At 44.9% G+C, this 16,861-nt stretch overlaps 1 long non-coding RNA gene across 1 annotated transcript in view; it reads left to right on the forward strand.

Moving 5' to 3' along the window:
* The window catches only part of LOC307201207, an 86,912-nt gene that overhangs the window by 49,179 nt on the left and 20,872 nt on the right, over positions 1–16,861 (forward strand). The window lies entirely within an intron of this gene.

The raw sequence follows: 16,861 nt of genomic DNA on the forward strand, positions 1-16,861 counted from the left end.
ATTCTGGTGCTGGAGGAGACTCTTGAGAGTCCCATGGACTGCAAGAAGATCAAACCTCTCCATTCTGAAGAAAATCAGCCCTGAGTGTTCACTGAAAGGACAGATCCTGAAGCTGAGGCTCCAATACTTTGGCCACCTCATGAGAAGAGAAGACTCCCTGGAAAAGACCCTGATGTTGGGAAAGATGGAGGGCACAAGGAGAAGGGGACGACAGAGGACGAGATGGTTGGACAGTGTTCTCAAAGCTACCAGCATGAGTTTGACCAAACTGCAGGAGGCAGTGGAAGACAGGAGTGCCAGGCATGCTCTGGTCCACGGGGTCACGAAGAGTCGGATATGACTAAACGACTAAACGACAACAAATGTTCTCATCTGCTTACAGTGGTCTTCTGAATAAATTATAAACTTTCCCCATTCCTTCTTGAATTTCTTGTCTTCTAGGTCTCTTGAGTTTTCCAGTCAGTTTTGCCATTTCAGCATAGTCTAACAGCTTAGTTTGCCATTCCTCTCTGGTAGGAACTCTTTATTCTTTCCATCTCTGGGCTAGTAGCATCCTTGCTGCTGTTGTCACATACATGAAGAGTATTTTCTGTTCCTTTGGGATGTCGGTACCTATAATTCCTAATAGAAAGGCTTCTGGTTTTTGTTTTTTACAAAAGTTATTTTAAACATCCCCCCCCCCCCCAGTTCATTATATATCATTTCCCAGAAAGCCTTTATTACGTTACATGACCACCACATATGATAAAAGGTACCTTCTTTTCCTTTACATTTCCAGCAGGTATTTGTACTGTTTTATATATTTTTTGCTAATTTACTAGGAGTTAAATACCACCGGTATATCATTTTCATTTAATTTTCTTTCAGCGTACAACATGCCTTGAATTTCAAATCCGTTTTCCATAACCTTTCCCAATCTGAAATCTGAATATTATGCCCCAAATCCCTTGCCCAGTGTATCATTAGAGATTTACCCTGTTCATCTTTTGTATGCCACTCCAAGAGCATGCAAAACTACCCTTCTTAGAAGCTGGGGGACCTAACAATAATCTGAGTGCAAGAGGGCATCAGTTTTTTCTTTCTTTCTTAATGCCACTTGTCATGGGCGTAGCCAGGATTTATGTGAACGAGGGGCAGGCTTTATGGGGGTGGGGGAAGAACCTCAGTTAATTAATATTTTTAGTGATTTTTATTGGTTTAGGGCAGGGGTCAGCAAACTTTTTCAGCGGGGGCCAGTCCACTGTCCCTCAGACCTTGTGGGGGGCTGGATTATGTTTTGAAGGGAAAAAATGAACTAATTCCTATACTGTACCCCACAAATAACCCAGAGATGCATTTTAAATAAAAGCACACATTCTACTCATGTAAAAACATGCTGATTCCCAGACCGTCTGTGGGCTGGATTGAGAAGGTGATTGGGCCGGATCCGGCCCCTGGGCCTTAATTTGCCTACCCATGGTTTAGGGGGGAACTGGCTGCTAATTCGTTTCCAGGCCAAATTCAAAGTTTTTACCTGTAAAGCTTCAAACAGCTCAGGACCACATTACCTCAAGGACTGCCTCTTTGCATATGAACTGGCCTGGATCCTGCAATCACCACCTGAGGCCCTTCTTCATAACTCTCCTCCATGAGAGGTCCAGAGGGTGGCAACAAGAGACAGGGCCTTTTCTGTGGTGGCTCCCTGCTTGTGGAATACTCTCCTCAGGGAGGCTCGCCTGTGGCCTTCGTTATATATCTTTAAGTGAGAGGCGAAAATGTTCCTCTTTTCCCAGGCCTTTGGCTTATTAGAAGACGAAGAAGAGTTTGGATTTGATATCCCGCCTTTCACTCCCCTTCAGGAGTCTCAAAGCGGCTAACAATCTCCTTTCCCTTCCTCCCCCACAACAAACACTCTGTGAGGTGAGTGGGGCTGAGAGACTTCAAAGAAGTGTGACTGGCCCAAGGTCACCCAGCAGTTGCATGTGGAGGAGCGGAGACTCGAACCCGGTTCCCCAGATTACAAGACTACCGCTCTTAACCACTACACCACACTGGCTCTCTTATTAAACAATCTATGACCTCATAAACTGTGCTGGTGGGATGGGGGCGTTGTTTTTAGTTATGTATTTTTGTGTTTTTATACGGTAAACCATCTTGCGATCCTCAAATGAGGGGCAGTATAACATGAAGAAGCTTGAGATTTCGTTTGGCCCCAATTGCCTGCTTCCAGTGTCAACATTCAGTCTTGGCAGATGGGAAAGATCAATGTAAAGCAATGTCTCTGAGCATATGAAGTGTGCATTTCACACACCCCCCCCAAACTGAGGAGCCACAGCTCCTGAACACAGCACATGATGGGAGTTTAACTCCTGTTTCCTACCTCTCCTTTTCTTGCGTGGTGTTTCACCAGCCATGGGAGCGCCCCCAGGTACAAATGGATGTATATAAACAAGACGGCCAGGAACCTCTGTATATCCAGAAATGATGAAACGTTTTCACAAGCGTGGCCACAACAGCCTCTGGCTGTTGTTAATGCAATACAGAAAGCGGGGGGTGGGGGGGTGGATAAAATCCACATGGCTTCTTTCATTTAATTTGCAGAGTGGTGAAAATTAATTTGCAGGCTGAGGAAAACCAAGCGTCAATTGTTTGTGCACATTTGCTCAGAAGTAAGTGTCACCATGGGGACGCGGGTGGCGCTGTGGGTTAAACCACAGAGCCTAGTAGGTCGGCAGTTCGAATCCCCGCGACGGGGTGAGCTCCCGTTGCTCGGTCCCTGCTCCTGCCGACCTAGCAGTTTGAAAGCACGTCAAAGTGCAAGAAGATAAATAGGTACCGCTCCGGCAGGAAGGTAAATGGCGGTTCCGTGCGCTGCTCTGGTTCGCCAGAAGCGGCTTAGTCATGCTGGCCACATGACCTGGAAGCTGTATGCCGGCTTCCACGGCCAGTAAAGTGAGATGAGTGCCGCAACCCCAGAGTCGGCCACGACTGGAGCTAATGGTCAGGGGTCCCTTTAACTTTAAGTGTCACCATGGTCAGTGGGAGAACCAGATAGTGGATTCAGGCTCGTTTAAAAGCAAAAAAACCCACAAGATATAAATGACTTGTTACAGGGGATTAATCTACCATTTAATTTGCCATTATCTCCATACGCTAATGCAGTGCTGTTCCAGTAAGACTGCAGCCTTTTGCCAGTGGCAAGTGAATTGCACTCATTTATGAAGGAATCTAAGCAAGTTTCTATTAACTAACCAATATTTGGAGGAGAAAAATCATCTCCACCAAACAGTCTTTCACAGGGCAAAGGGCCCAATGATAAAAGTCAAATGTACGTGCTCAGAGTTGTGAAAGGCTGTCTGAAAATTAATTGTACACAGTTCAGTCATTTGTGAAATAGTATTCAAAGAGCTTCATCTTTCCTGCCTTGATTTCATCCTTACATCTAAGGAGGGATCAGAATCATTATCTCCATTTTGCAGATGGGATGACTGAGGCCGAGACAGGCTTGCTTGGTTAAGACCCCCCTAGTGAGTTCATGGTAGGAGTGAGATTCCTGCTCTGGTTTTCCGAATTCACAGCAGCCTTTATCAGCTATAGTACACCATCTGTCAGTACCCCTGTACAGTTGTACCTCGGGTTAAGAACTTAATTCGTTCTGGAGGTCCGTTCTTAACCTGAAACTGTTCTTAACCTGAGGTACCACTTTAGCTAATGGGGCCTCCCACTGCCGCCACATGATTTCTGTTCACATCCTAAAGCAAAGTTCTTAACCCGAGGTACTAATTTTGGGTTAGCGGAGTCTGTAACCTGAAGCATCTGTAACCTGAAGCGTCTGTATCCCGAGGTACCACTGTTTTCAATGGGAATTAATCCTCAAAGTCTGCATAAGATGACAGCCTTGGGCTGTAGATCAATTGAAGATAGGCCCAGCAAATCAGAGCAGGGTTTACTTCTGAGTAAATATGCATATATTCAAGTCTCTAAGGTATCGGTAGGCAAACTAAGGCCCGGGGGCCGGATCCGGCCCAATCACATTCCAAATCTGGCCCGTGGATGGTCCGGGAATCAGCATGTTTTTACATGAGTAGAATGTGCTCTTTTATTTAAACTGCATCTCTGGGTTATTGGTGGGGCCTGCCTGGTGTTTTTACATGAGTTGGATATGTGCTTTTATTTATAATGCATCTCTGGGTTACTTGTGGGGCATAGGAATTTGTTCATTATTTTTCCAAAATATAGTCCGGCCCCCACAAGGTCTGAGGAACAGTAGACCAGCCCCCTGCTGAAAAAGTTTGCTGACCGCTGCTGAGTCTAAGGCCACCAAAAGATATAATTGGATCTGTCACTGGATCAATGAATTGCGGGGAGGGGAGCTCAGATGTTGGGGCCGCATCAGCGCTTGGGTGAGGATATTAAAACCCTTCCCTCTGCGCCTCCTGCCCCAGTTGAAAAAGAGAAAAGAAAAGCTATAAAACTCTGCAGGCATCTGTATTGTTCTGTATTCTTTCCACTTTTGAGGAAGCAATATAGATTTGCTGGAAGGGAGTTTTCAAACTCTCATCTTTGTTCCCCCACCCCCAAAACAAACTAATGGAAATTATAATTAAGGAACTATCTATCTGGTACTGGTGCTTTGCGTGGTGTGATGCCCATGTTGATTTATCTATTGATTTTCCAGTTATTCCTAGTAATAGGTAAAGGTAAAGGGACCCCTGACCATTAGGTCCAGTCGTGGCCGACTCTGGGGTTGCGGCGCTCATCTCGCTTTAGTGGCTGAGGGAACTGGCGTACAGCTTCCGGGTCATGTGGCCAGCATGACTAAGCCGCTTCTGGCGAACCAGAGCAGTGCACGGAAATGCCGTTACCTTCCTGCCAAAGTGGTACCTATTTATCTACTTGCACTTTGAGGTGCTTTTGAACTGCTAGGTGGGCAGGAGCTGGGACTGAGCAACGAGAGCTCACCCTGTCGCAGGGATTCGAACTGCTAGCCTTCTGATTGGCAAGTCCTAGGCTCTGTGGTTTAACCCACAGCGCCACCCGCGTCCCTTGTTCCTAGTAATACTTCCTGCAAAAACAGAGCAAGCTTGAAGACAATTTCTCTCCATGGTTTGCTGGGACCCAGGAAAGTCTGACCTGGCTGAGTGTCCAGCTAGGTAAGGTCCCACTTGGAAACTTCCTAGTTATGAAAAGGGTTTGGGGACAGTGGTTTTATACAACTATCACTATGGAAAGAGGCTCTCGGAAAAAGGAAAGCTCTCAGAATAAAGCTCCCAGAATCTTCTTGTTAAATATTCAATAAACCATTTCCGTTCTTTTATCTTGATTTCTTACTCTTCAGGTAAGTTTCTGCCTACATTTCTGCATACAGTATTCCATAAGTTTTTGTATCCATTCTTCCTTTGCTGGGACTTCTTCTTCGTTCCATTTTTGGGCAAGTAACATTCTTGCCACTGTAGTCACATACATGAATAAATTTCTATACAATTTAGGTAGTTCTATCCCTATAATTCCAAGGAGAAAGCCTTCTGGTTTTTTTACAAACAATATTTTAAACATCCTTTTCATTTCATTGTATATCATTTTTCTAATTGTTTTTTTCTATGTTCTTAGCTGTTGTTGTTTTTAACTGTAAGCCACTTTGAGTACCTGTCAGAAAAAAAGGCAGTGTGTGTATGTATGTATGTACAGTGGTACCTTGGTTCTCAAACGTAATCCATTCCGGAAGTCTGTTCAACTTCTGAAACGTTAGAAAATCAAGGTGTGGCTTCTGATTGCCGCAGGCACCCCAGAAACAATAGCCGACAACCGCATCAGACATTCAGCTTCTGAAAAACATTCGAAAACTGGAACACTTACTTCTGGGTTTTCGGTGTTCGGTAGCTGAAATGTTTGAGTACCAAAGCATTTGAGAACCAAGGTTCCACCGAATGTATGTATGTAGGGCCAGATTTAAGTCTGATGAGGCCTCAAGCTCCTGAAGGTAATGGGGACCTTTATATGTCCAGCTGCCCTTTGTCAACAACAAATTGTCACTGTTTTTGTGTTGAATATATGCTATATGGTAAATTATGGACCTAGCAGGTATCTAAAACCATTTGCACATAACAAAATATGTATTTTATCAAAGTAATTGTTGAACTGAAATACAATAAAGTAGAAATACGGTATATTAATGTTGTTGTTGTTTAGTTGTTTAGTCGTGTCTGACTCTTCGTGACCCCGTGGACCAGAGCACGTCAGGCACTCCTGTCTTCCACTGTCTCCCACAGTTTGGTCAGACTCATGCTGGTAGCTTCGAGAACACTGTCCAACCATCTCATCCTCTGTCATCCCCTTCTCCTTGTGCCCTCCATCTTTCCCAACATCAGGGTCTTTCCCAGGGAGTCTTCTCTTCTCATGAGGTGGCCCAAGTACTGGAGTCTCAGCTTCACGATCTGTCCTTCCAGTGAGCACTCAGGGCTGATTTCCTTCAGAATGGAGAGGTTTGATCTTCTTGCAGTCCATGGGACTCTCAAGAGTCTCCTCCAGCACCATAATTCAAAAGCATCAATTCTTCGGCAATCAGCCTTCTTTATGGTCCAGCTCTCACTTCCATACATCACTACTGGGAAAACCATAGCTTTAACTATATGGGCCTTTGTTGGCAAGGTGATGTCTCTGCTTTTAAAGATGCTGTCTAGGTTTGTCATTGCTTTTCTCCCAAGAAGCAGGCGTCTTTTAATTTCGTGACTGCTGTCACTATCTGCAGTGATCACCTTCTACACACCATAAATGCAGATGGGTTGAACACAGTTATGCCCTCTTCCCAGGGAATCCTGGGAATTGTAGTTCCAAACGGTGTGCACCTGAAGATTTCTAAGATCTCCTTGCTCTGGCCAGACTGCAGTTCTGGAATCAGTTGCAGGAGCAAGTTTTCAAAAAGGGAAAACACAGAAACGGTGGCATAATCTCCACAGGCTATATAGTTTTGGAGATTGAACTGTGGTGGGCTTCCCTTTGTTTATTTATTGCAATAATATTTTTATTACATTTTCAACAAAGATAACAAAAACAAACAACAAACACAACAACAACAACAATACCACACACACACACACACACACACACACACAGAGTATCAAATCCATAAAATTGGGTTCTCCGAATCCCGTGACTTCCCTCCTCACCCCCCCGCCCCCCAGTTCCTTAAATTTCCTTTTCAACTGCATATCATTTCTATTCCAAATTATTATTTCTTCTTGGAATAACAGGTTTGGAATTGCTCAAGAAAGATGTTAAATTATTTTTGTATGCCACAACTGCTGCTCAAATTTTACTAGCTAAAAAGTGGAAAACACAAGAATTACCAATGGTGGAAGAATGGCAGATGAAGATAATGGATTTTTTGGAGCTAGCCAACCTAACCGGAATTATTCGCGACTAGAAGGAGGAGGAGTATCAGGAAGAATGGGAAAAAAATAATGACTATTTAGTTAGGCATGTTAAGTTAAATTAATTGGAAACAGCTTGCAGATACTTAATTGGCTCAGGATTATATATAAGTTAAGCGATGAATTAATATGTTTAATTCCAAAATGAAAAGATTTAAGGATGTTAATGTTCAAGTTAAATTTTATAAGAACTGTGATTTGGAAAACCATTAAAAGGATATGATTGAAATTCAACCAAGGGGAAGCGAGGAAGTCACTTAAATGTTAATAAGTGTAATTTTTAATAAGATTATGATTTATGTTTGTTTGTTTGTTTATATTTTTGTGAAAATTAATTTTAAAAAATGAAATAAAAAATGGCAGTGCAGTTTCTGTCTCTTTGTCATGTGCCTTTAAAAAAGCCATGCTTCTGGGTCAAGGCAATGAACGGTCCATATAGCTTTGAGCCTTTCCTGGACGCTTCGCAGGTAGTGTAAAGTGGAAATAAGGCAGTCATGGAATATTCCGTTCACTGCTGGTTGGTCTTCTATTTCAGGGGCAGGAGATCTTGACTACCTCCTCTTCCAGGAGACTGCCCTTTGACCCTTTCCAAGAGCTTGTAACTCAGGCAATTGCATTTGCTTTCTAGAAGAAAAGCTCTAAAGTTCAAGCTCTGCCAGAGGCACACAGCGTGACAGTGAGTATTCAACAACCATATCGCACCAGTCCAGAAAGATCTACGCTGCATCCCAGTACGTTTCCGAGCCACAATTCAAAGTGTTGGTGCTGACCTTTAAATCCCGAAACAGCCTGAAGGAGCATCTCCACACACCCCCCCCCCATCGCTCAGCCCTGAGGTCCAGCTCCGAGGGCCTTCTGGCAGTTCCCTCACTGTGAGAACAGGGAACCAGGCAAAGGGCCTTCTCAGTAGTGGCACCCACCCTGTGGAACGCCCTCCCATCAGATGTCAAAGAAATAAACAACTATCTGACTTTTAGAAGACAGTTCTGTTCAGGGAAGTTTTAAATGTTTGATTATGTTTCTATACAGGGCTTTTTTCTGGGGGGTACACAGGGGTACACATACCCCTAAACCAGCAGTTCTCAACCTGTGGGTCCCCAGATATTGTTGGACTACAACTCCCATCATCCCTGAGCTCTGGCTTTGCTAGCTAGGGGCGATGGGAGTTGTAGTCCAACAACATCTGGGGACCCACAGGTTGAGAATCGCTGCCTTAAACGTTTAGTGAATCTAAGTTTGGCCTCATTGAGGGGCAGTATTTCAATATCAGTAGGAAAGTGAGAGTACAGTGGTACTGAGGCATCTAATCATAAGCCTGCATTTTTATCAAAGCTTATATGTTTAATCAGGGCTTGTATTTTAAAATGAGCTTAAAGATTTTCAAATGTTCATGCCAGGCAGAAGAGCAGCTGCCTAAGAACCTTGGCAAAATGTTTTTACTCCTAGACAAGGGGGCCCCCTGATTTATAGCAGAAAACAATTCTCAAAATCGTAAAAAGGGAATTACAGGCTGAGAGCCAAGGTTACACTGACCCTACAAATTAAGGGTTGATAAATAGTAAAAGCCTAGGGCTTGCCGATCGAAAGGTCGGCGGTTCGAATCCCTGCGGCGGGGTGCGCTCCCGCTGCTCGGTCCCAGCGCCTGCCAACCTAGCAGTTCGAAAGCACCTCCGGGTGCAAGTAGATAAATAGGGACCGCTTACCAGCGGGAAGGTAAACGGCGTTTCCGTGTGCGGCTCTGGCTCTGGCCAGAGCAGCGATGTCACGCTGGCCACGTGACCCGGAAGTGTCTCCGGACAGCGCTGGCCCCTGGCCTCTTAAGTGAGATGGGCGCACAACCCCAGAGTCTGTCAAGACTGGCCCGTATGGGCAGGGGTACCTTTACCTTTTTTAAATAGTAAAATGAGCCATATCTTCTTCCTAAGGTTAAAAAGGCCAAGAGCAAAATTGAAAAGCAACTGGTCTGGCTGGCAGAAAGGCAGAAAGGGAGCATTTTTGGGAAGTCTTTTCTAAAGCTGTTTCTTTCTTAAACTAAGATCCTTTTAAGATTTCTTTTCCTTTTAAAAGGTTATTTATGTATTAAATATATTAGCTTAAATATAATTATGCAAAGGATTTAAGAAATGCTAGATTCTTATTTCATATAGTTGTAAGAGTTGTAACTATCCTGAAATTAAGTCAGCCACCAGCCCAGCCTCCTGTCAGACAGGAGACGCCATCGAGCACTCCTGATATATGGTTGTCAGGCCTTTTGTTTAGAAACCTTCAAATGAAGGAGATCTCTCAATGTTGATGTGAACTCAAAATCCTTGACATATGTTTAAGATAAAAATTCAAGATTAACCATCTGTTTTGGAAGGCAATAGGGCAAGGAGGGCAAGAGGTGAGCTGGTAATTAAGATTCCTTGTTGAGACACATGTAAGATATATTACTACTTATTTGTCATTTATAGATAGCTCTTTGTTTCCCATAAAAGGACAGAAGGAAATGGGTGTATCTTTTGCGATTGGTTCTAGCAAACAGCCAATAGGAATTTCAACCAGGCTGATTGGACAGAGGCAGCCACAGGAGGAGCAAGGGGGCTGGATTAAGGAAATATAAGTGCTGGCCAGAATGGCAGGAGGCCAGGCCAGAGCTTGGTAACCATATACCACTGTGCCTCATATTTATTTGTCTGACAAATAAATTATTATTTTAATTTCTCTATTGCTGCGTTGAATATTTCATTCCAGCTAAGTGTTAACCACAAGCAGGGTGCTACAGTACCACAGGTTACATACGCTTCAGGTTACATACACTTCAGGTTACAGACTCTGCTTCAGGATGAGAACAGAAATCGGGCTCCGGCGGCAGCGGCGGCAGCAGGAGGCCCCATTAGCTAAAGTGGTGCTTCAGGTTAAGAACAGTTTCAGGTTAAGTACAGACCTCCGGAACGAATTAAGTACTTAACCTGAGGTACCACTGTACCCCTAAACAATTTTTTTAAAGAAAAAAAAGCACTGTTTCTATATGTGTTGGAAGCTGCCCAGAGTAGCCGGAGCAAGCCAGCCAGATGGGTGGGGTTTAAATAATAAAATTACTATCAATAATAATATTAGTCAGGAGCTGCAATCCTTCCATCTTGTCCTTGGAAATCAGCAGTGAAGCCAGATTTCTCGCTAGACTGTGTGCGGCTTGGCTGCCCTTAGTAGTGGCTGGTCGGCTGCCCAAAGCCTGGAGTTTCTGGCAAGAGTAATTTCAAACATTGTTCTCGGTCACAAAACCAGCCATCCGTTGGAAGGAATTTGGTCACAGCCTTTGGGCTGTTCCGCCAACCGCAGATCTCGATGGGTGACTGCAGGCTGGGCAAAGGGCTCCCTTTTTATTTGTGCTAAATTTACCCGCTGTGAAATGAATGGCACGAGCACCTGTCCCAGCTGAAAGGGCCTATGGTGGAGCCGGTCGTAGGAGGTGGCATTACACGGGTTCCTTGCCAAGACCCTTCTGCGAAATACCTTGCATGTATGGAAAAGAATGCCAAGTTTGTTGCCAAATGGGTCGTATCTCGCGGCAGGCATTGTGCTGAGGTCACAAGGGCAAGTCTACTGTTCTTATCTAAGCAGCATCAACAGAATGGGAGGAAATACATTCCAGAGATGCAAGGCTGCTCACACCGTAGCTTGGTCGAGACAGGAGTATTTCTTGGACCCTGAGAGAGGACTTGTTGTGTGTATGTACTGTATGTATGTATGTGGGATGTGGTTGGCGCTGTGGGTTAAACCACAGAGCCTAGGACTTGCCGATCAGAAGGTCGGCGGTTCGAATCCCCGCAACAGGGTGAGCTCCTGTTGCTCGGTCCCTGCTCCGGCCAACCTAGCAGTTCAAAAGCACGTCAAAGTGCAAGTAGATAAATAGGTACCGCTCCGGCGGGAAGGTAAACGGAGTTTCCGTGCAGTGCTCTGGTTCGCCAGAAGCGGCTTAGTCATGCTGGCCACATGACCAGCTGTACGCCGGCTCCCTCGGCCAATAAAGCGAGATGAGCGCCGCAACCCCAGAGTCAGTCCAGACTGGACCTAATGGTCAGGGGTCCCTTTACCTTTACCTAGGTATGTATGTATGTATGTATGTACAGTGGTACCTCGGGTTACATACGCTTCAGGTTACAGACTCTGCTAACCCAGAAATAGTACCTCAGGTTAAGAATTTTGCTTCAAGATGGGAACAGAAATCGTGCTCCAGCAGCGCAGCAGCAGCGGGAGGCCCCATTAGGTAAAGAGGTGCTTTAGGTTAAAAACAGTTTAAGGTTAAGAACGGACCTCCGGAACGAATTAAGTACGTAACCAGAGGTACCACTGTATGTATGTATGTATGGATGGATGGATGGATGGATGGATGTACAGTGCCGGATTTACATATAAGCTAAACAAGCTATAGCTTAGGGCCCTACTATCTTGGCCTCCCTCCCAAATATACTTCTTCTTAATAGTATTTCACTATTAAATAGAAGCTGAGGCTCCAATGCTTTGGCCATCTCATGAAAAGAGAAGACTCCCTGGAAAAGACCCTGATGTTGGGAAAGATTGAGGGCACAAGGAGAAGGGGACGACAGAGAGAGGATGAGATAGTTGGACAGTGTTCTCGAAGCTACCAGCATGAGTTTGACCAAACTGCGAGAGGCAGTGGAAGACAGGAGTGCCTAGCGTGCTCTGGTCCAGGTGGTCATGAAGAGTCGGACACGACTAAATGACTAAACAACAACAACATTAATATACCATATTTCTACTTTATTGTATTTCAGTTCAACAATTACTTTGATAAGATACATATTTTGTTATGTGCAAATGGTTTTAGATACCTGCTAGGTCCATAATTTACCATATAGCATATATTCAACACAATAAACAGTGACAATTTGTTGTTGACAAAGGGCAGCTGGACATATAAAGGGGCCCCATTACCTTCAGGAGCTTGAGGCCTCATCAGACTTAAATCTGGCCCTACATACATACATTCGGTGGAACCTTGGTTCTCAAATGCTTTGGTACTCAAACATTTCGGCTACCGAACACCGAAAACCCAGAAGTAAGTGTTCCAGTTTTCGAATGTTTTTCAGAAGCTGAATGTCTGATGCGGTTGTCGGCTATTGTTTCCGCGGTGCCTGCGGCAATCAGAAGCCACACCTTGATTTTCTAACGTTTCAGAAGTTGAACGGACTTCCGGAATGGATTACGTTTGAGAACCAAGGTACCACTGTACATACATACATACATACACACACTGCCTTTTTTTCTGACAGGGACAGTTAAAAACAACAACAGCTAAGAACATAGAAAAAAAACAATTAGAAAAATGATATACAATGAAATGAAAAGGATGTTTAAAATATTGTTTGTAAAAAAACCAGAAGGCTTTCTCCTTGGAATTATAGGGATAGAACTACCTAAATTGTATAGAAATTTATTCATGTATGTGACTACAGTGGCAAGAATGTTACTTGCCCAAAAATGGAACGAAGAAGAAGTCCCAGCAAAGGAAGAATGGATACAAAAACTTATGGAATACTGTATGCAGAAATGTAGGCAGAAACTTACCTGAAGAGTAAGAAATCAAGATAAAAGAACGGAAATGGTTTATTGAATATTTACAGACAAATTGTAAACAGATAAAAACACTGGCAGGATTATTGTAATAACCTGCAGCTACGTAAGAGTACTGTATATATTTAAAGAAGATAAATAAATGAGTAAGCTAAGTTAATTTGAATATGCAGAAGATATTAAAAGTAAATTTAAGGAACCGCAGAAAGAGGGGGAAGGAAGTCAAGTTTTAAAATGTCAAAATGACTGTATAATCAGTGAAATGTATATACCATATACATGAAAAGTAAATACAGTGGTACCTCGGATTAAGAACTTAATTCGTTCCGGAGGTCCGTTCTTAATATGAAACTGTTCTTAACCTGAAGTAACATTTTAGCTAATGGGGCCTCCTGCTACCGCCAGAGCACAATTTCTGTTCTCATCCTGAAGCAAAGTTCTTAACCCGAGGTACTATTTCTGAGTTAGCAGAGTCTGTAACCTGAAGCGTATGTAACCTGAAGCATATGTAACCTGAGGTAGCACTGTGTACACACACACACACACACACACACACACACACACACACATTTGTGTGTGTCTGTTAAAACATATAGATAATTACAATAGCAGCAGCAAAGCAGCAGCCTTTTCATTAAAAGCAGTCAGTTTCCAGGAACCTGTTGGAACAAGAAGGTCTTTACGTGTCAGCAGAAGGAAGCAGCCAATCTCGCTTCTCTAGGGAGGGAGCTCCAGAGTCTGGGAGATGCCACTGAGAAGGCCCTGTCCTGCATCCCCAAACAAGCATGACTGAGAGGGTGGCAAGACTGAAAGGAGGTCCTCCAACAAAGATCTCACTACCCAGGTAGGTTCATCAAGGGAATAGGGCTTTTGATTGTGCCTCAAAACAGACAGGAAGCAAGAGGAGCTCTTTCTAGTAAGGAAGCTACAGTGGTGCCTCGCAGGACGAAAAGAATCCGTTCTGCGATTCTCTTCGTCTAGCGGTTTTTTCGTCTTGCGAAGCAAGCCCATTGACGGCTTAGCGGATTAGCGCTATAAGCACTTTAGCGGCTTTTAGCTTATCGGCTTAGCGGATAAGCGGCTTAGCGGCTTAGAAAAAGGGGGGGGGGGAGGGAAAAAAACCAGCAGGAACTCGCAAGACATTTTCGTCTTGCGAAGCAAGCCCATAGGAAATTCATTTTGCGAAGCGCCTCCAAAACGGAAAACTCTTTCGTCTAGCGAGTTTTCCGTCTTGCGAGGCATTCGTCTTGCGGGGCACCACTGTATATGCTCCCTATAACCAGCCCTGGTCAACAATTACCTTTTAGAGAATTACAGCCAGCACCTGTGCTACTGCGGAGAAAAATTCAGCACACACACAGAATGTGCTCTCCTCTCTCCTGAACAGGAATGGATTACTATAGCAACAATGGTCAACACGGCATCCTCCAGATTGTGGTTGACTACAAAGCCACTTCCGACATCAGGAGGAGGTGGTGGTGTGGGCTTCACGCCCCCAGCACACGCGTGGAGGCTGGCTTCCAGCCCCTGCGCGACCTGGGGAATCCTCCGGCCGCGTCATCCCCTGAGCCAGCCAATCGGCTGGCTCGGGGTGTGTGGCTTGCCCCATCTAAGGCAAGCGCGGCCCGGGATCTCCCTCTTTGGCCGGCGCAGCTGCTATTGTTTCCCACCGCCCGCCCTTTAAGGTTTCCTTCTGACCTTGCTATGGACCTCGGTTGGTCGCCGTTAAGGGGCCTGGTAGGAATTTTCCCCACTTGGCAAATTGGCAATGGCCATTTGGTTTTTCGCCTACCTCGTAGCAAATCATCACAACTCCTTTAGTTTTGGCGGTTAGGCGTTGGTAGGGGTATTGTTATTTAGATGTGTTGGGGGGGGAGAGCGCCATCACCTCCCCCAAATATTGAAAAGTAGTCCAGTAAAGGATTCCAGGGGGCATGGCCTCGTCTGAAGCCTATGGAGGCCAGGGCCTAAAGCACGCCCCCGAGCGGTGACCCCGGGGGAGCCCCTAGTTGATGTGCATCAGCAGGGCTTCCCCTGCTGGTGTTAACCCTTCCCGGTCTTCAAGCTAACAGGCTGAAGCCGGATAGTCGAATAGGACCAATGCCTAAGCCAGTACCGCTCTTACCTGTAACCAATAAAGTTGTGGCCAATTTTAGCCCATTAGCCTTAATCAATGGTGTCACCTGTCTTTATTTCTATTGGGGGAGGCGGGAACTCGCCACACAACTCCCTTCGGTCCCAGACAGTGCTGCCAATGGTCAGGGATTATGTGAATTGTAGTCTGGCAATATCTGGAGAGCACCGTGTCAGCGGAGCCCGAACTACAGAATTAATTTCTTGAGAACCGGTATAGGAAGCATCCTTGCTTCACGATTTGTTGCGTATGCTTCCTTCCTTGTGGCTTGCAATATATACACAAAACTAACCACAAGCAAATGTAACGTTGGCAAAGGCTGGTCTATACCCACAGCCTTCCTGCAGGGGATTTACTCTAAGACCCCTATTACTCAGCGTCTATGTCCATGCACAATGAATGAAGTAGAGGACTTCATACATTTCTTTTTCTACTGCCCTATTTATGAGCTAATAAGAACTAAGCTTCTCCTCTTGATCCCGTCCACCATCACATCTAAGGAAGACTGTTTGAAATCGCTTCTTGTGGACGCAAATCCCCAAGTTACACGTGGGGTGGCAATCTTTATAGTGCAGGCCTTGAAACTCAGGGCTACTCTGACGGGGTAGTGTGTCCTAGACCTGGACCTGTCTTAATTCTTTTATTACCTTTTAACCTAATGTCCCGAGCCTATTTTGGGGCCATTATATGCTTTATATACATTCGCAGTAATATTGCTTTGAATTTTGTTTGGCTGTTTGTCTCTAGCATTATTTATTTATTTATTATTTATTTATTTTATTTATTTATTTATTTATTTTTGTATCCTGCTATGGCTGTATGCTAATGCAATAAAGGTTTGATTGATTAAAAAACTAACCACAAGCAAATGTAACGTTGGCAAAGGCTGGCCTATAGGTGTGATTCTTGCATTTGTTGAGAGAGAAATCCCAAGTTCAGGAGTCTACCTTCAGTTCTGGAGATGGTATGCTAAAGGTAAAAAAGGTAAAGGACCCCTGGACAGTTAAGTCAAGTCAAAGGCGACTATGTGCTCTTCTTGCTTTCAGGCCAAGGGAGGCTCTCTTGCGCCCTTGGCAAGGAGCTCCGCCGAGGCACCCAGAGGAACCTGCGCACCTCACCCAGCTGCCCAGAGCAGCGGAGAAGGAGTCCAGGGAGCACATGTTTGTGCCCAGCCCCCTCAGGGCTGAGCCCTTGGCGGGGGCCAACCTAACCAAGCCTAGGTACACCTCTGCTTAGTTGGATTCCCAACTCAGATTTGGTACTGAAGATCCCTTGGTTGTCTTGGTGGATGTCTTGGAAGAAGGATAGGGGCCTCAACCCTCTTAACTCTTGTGAACCTCTTGTTGTTGTTGTTTAGTCATTTAGTCGTATCCGACTCTTCGTGACCCCATGGATCAGAGCACGCCAGGCACTCCTGTCTTCCACTGCCTCCCGCAGTTTGGTCAAACTCATGCTGGTAGCTTCAAGAACACTGCCCAACCATCTCGTCCTCTGTCGTCCCCTTCTCCTTGTGCCCTCCATCTTTCCCAACATCAGGGTCTTTTGCCATGGAGTCTTCTCTTCTCATGAGGTGGCCAAAGTATTGGAGTCTCAGCTTCAGGATCTGTCCTTCCAGTGAGCACTCAGGGCTGATTTCCTTCAGAATGGATCGGTTTGATCTTCTTGCAGTCCATGGGACTCCCAAGAGTCTCCTCCAGCACCATAATTCAAAAGCATCAATTCTTTGTCGATCAGCCTTCTT

This window comes from Podarcis cretensis, assembly GCF_951804945.1.
Source record: "Podarcis cretensis genome assembly, chromosome: 13".
Lineage (NCBI taxonomy): Eukaryota > Metazoa > Chordata > Lepidosauria > Squamata > Lacertidae > Podarcis > Podarcis cretensis.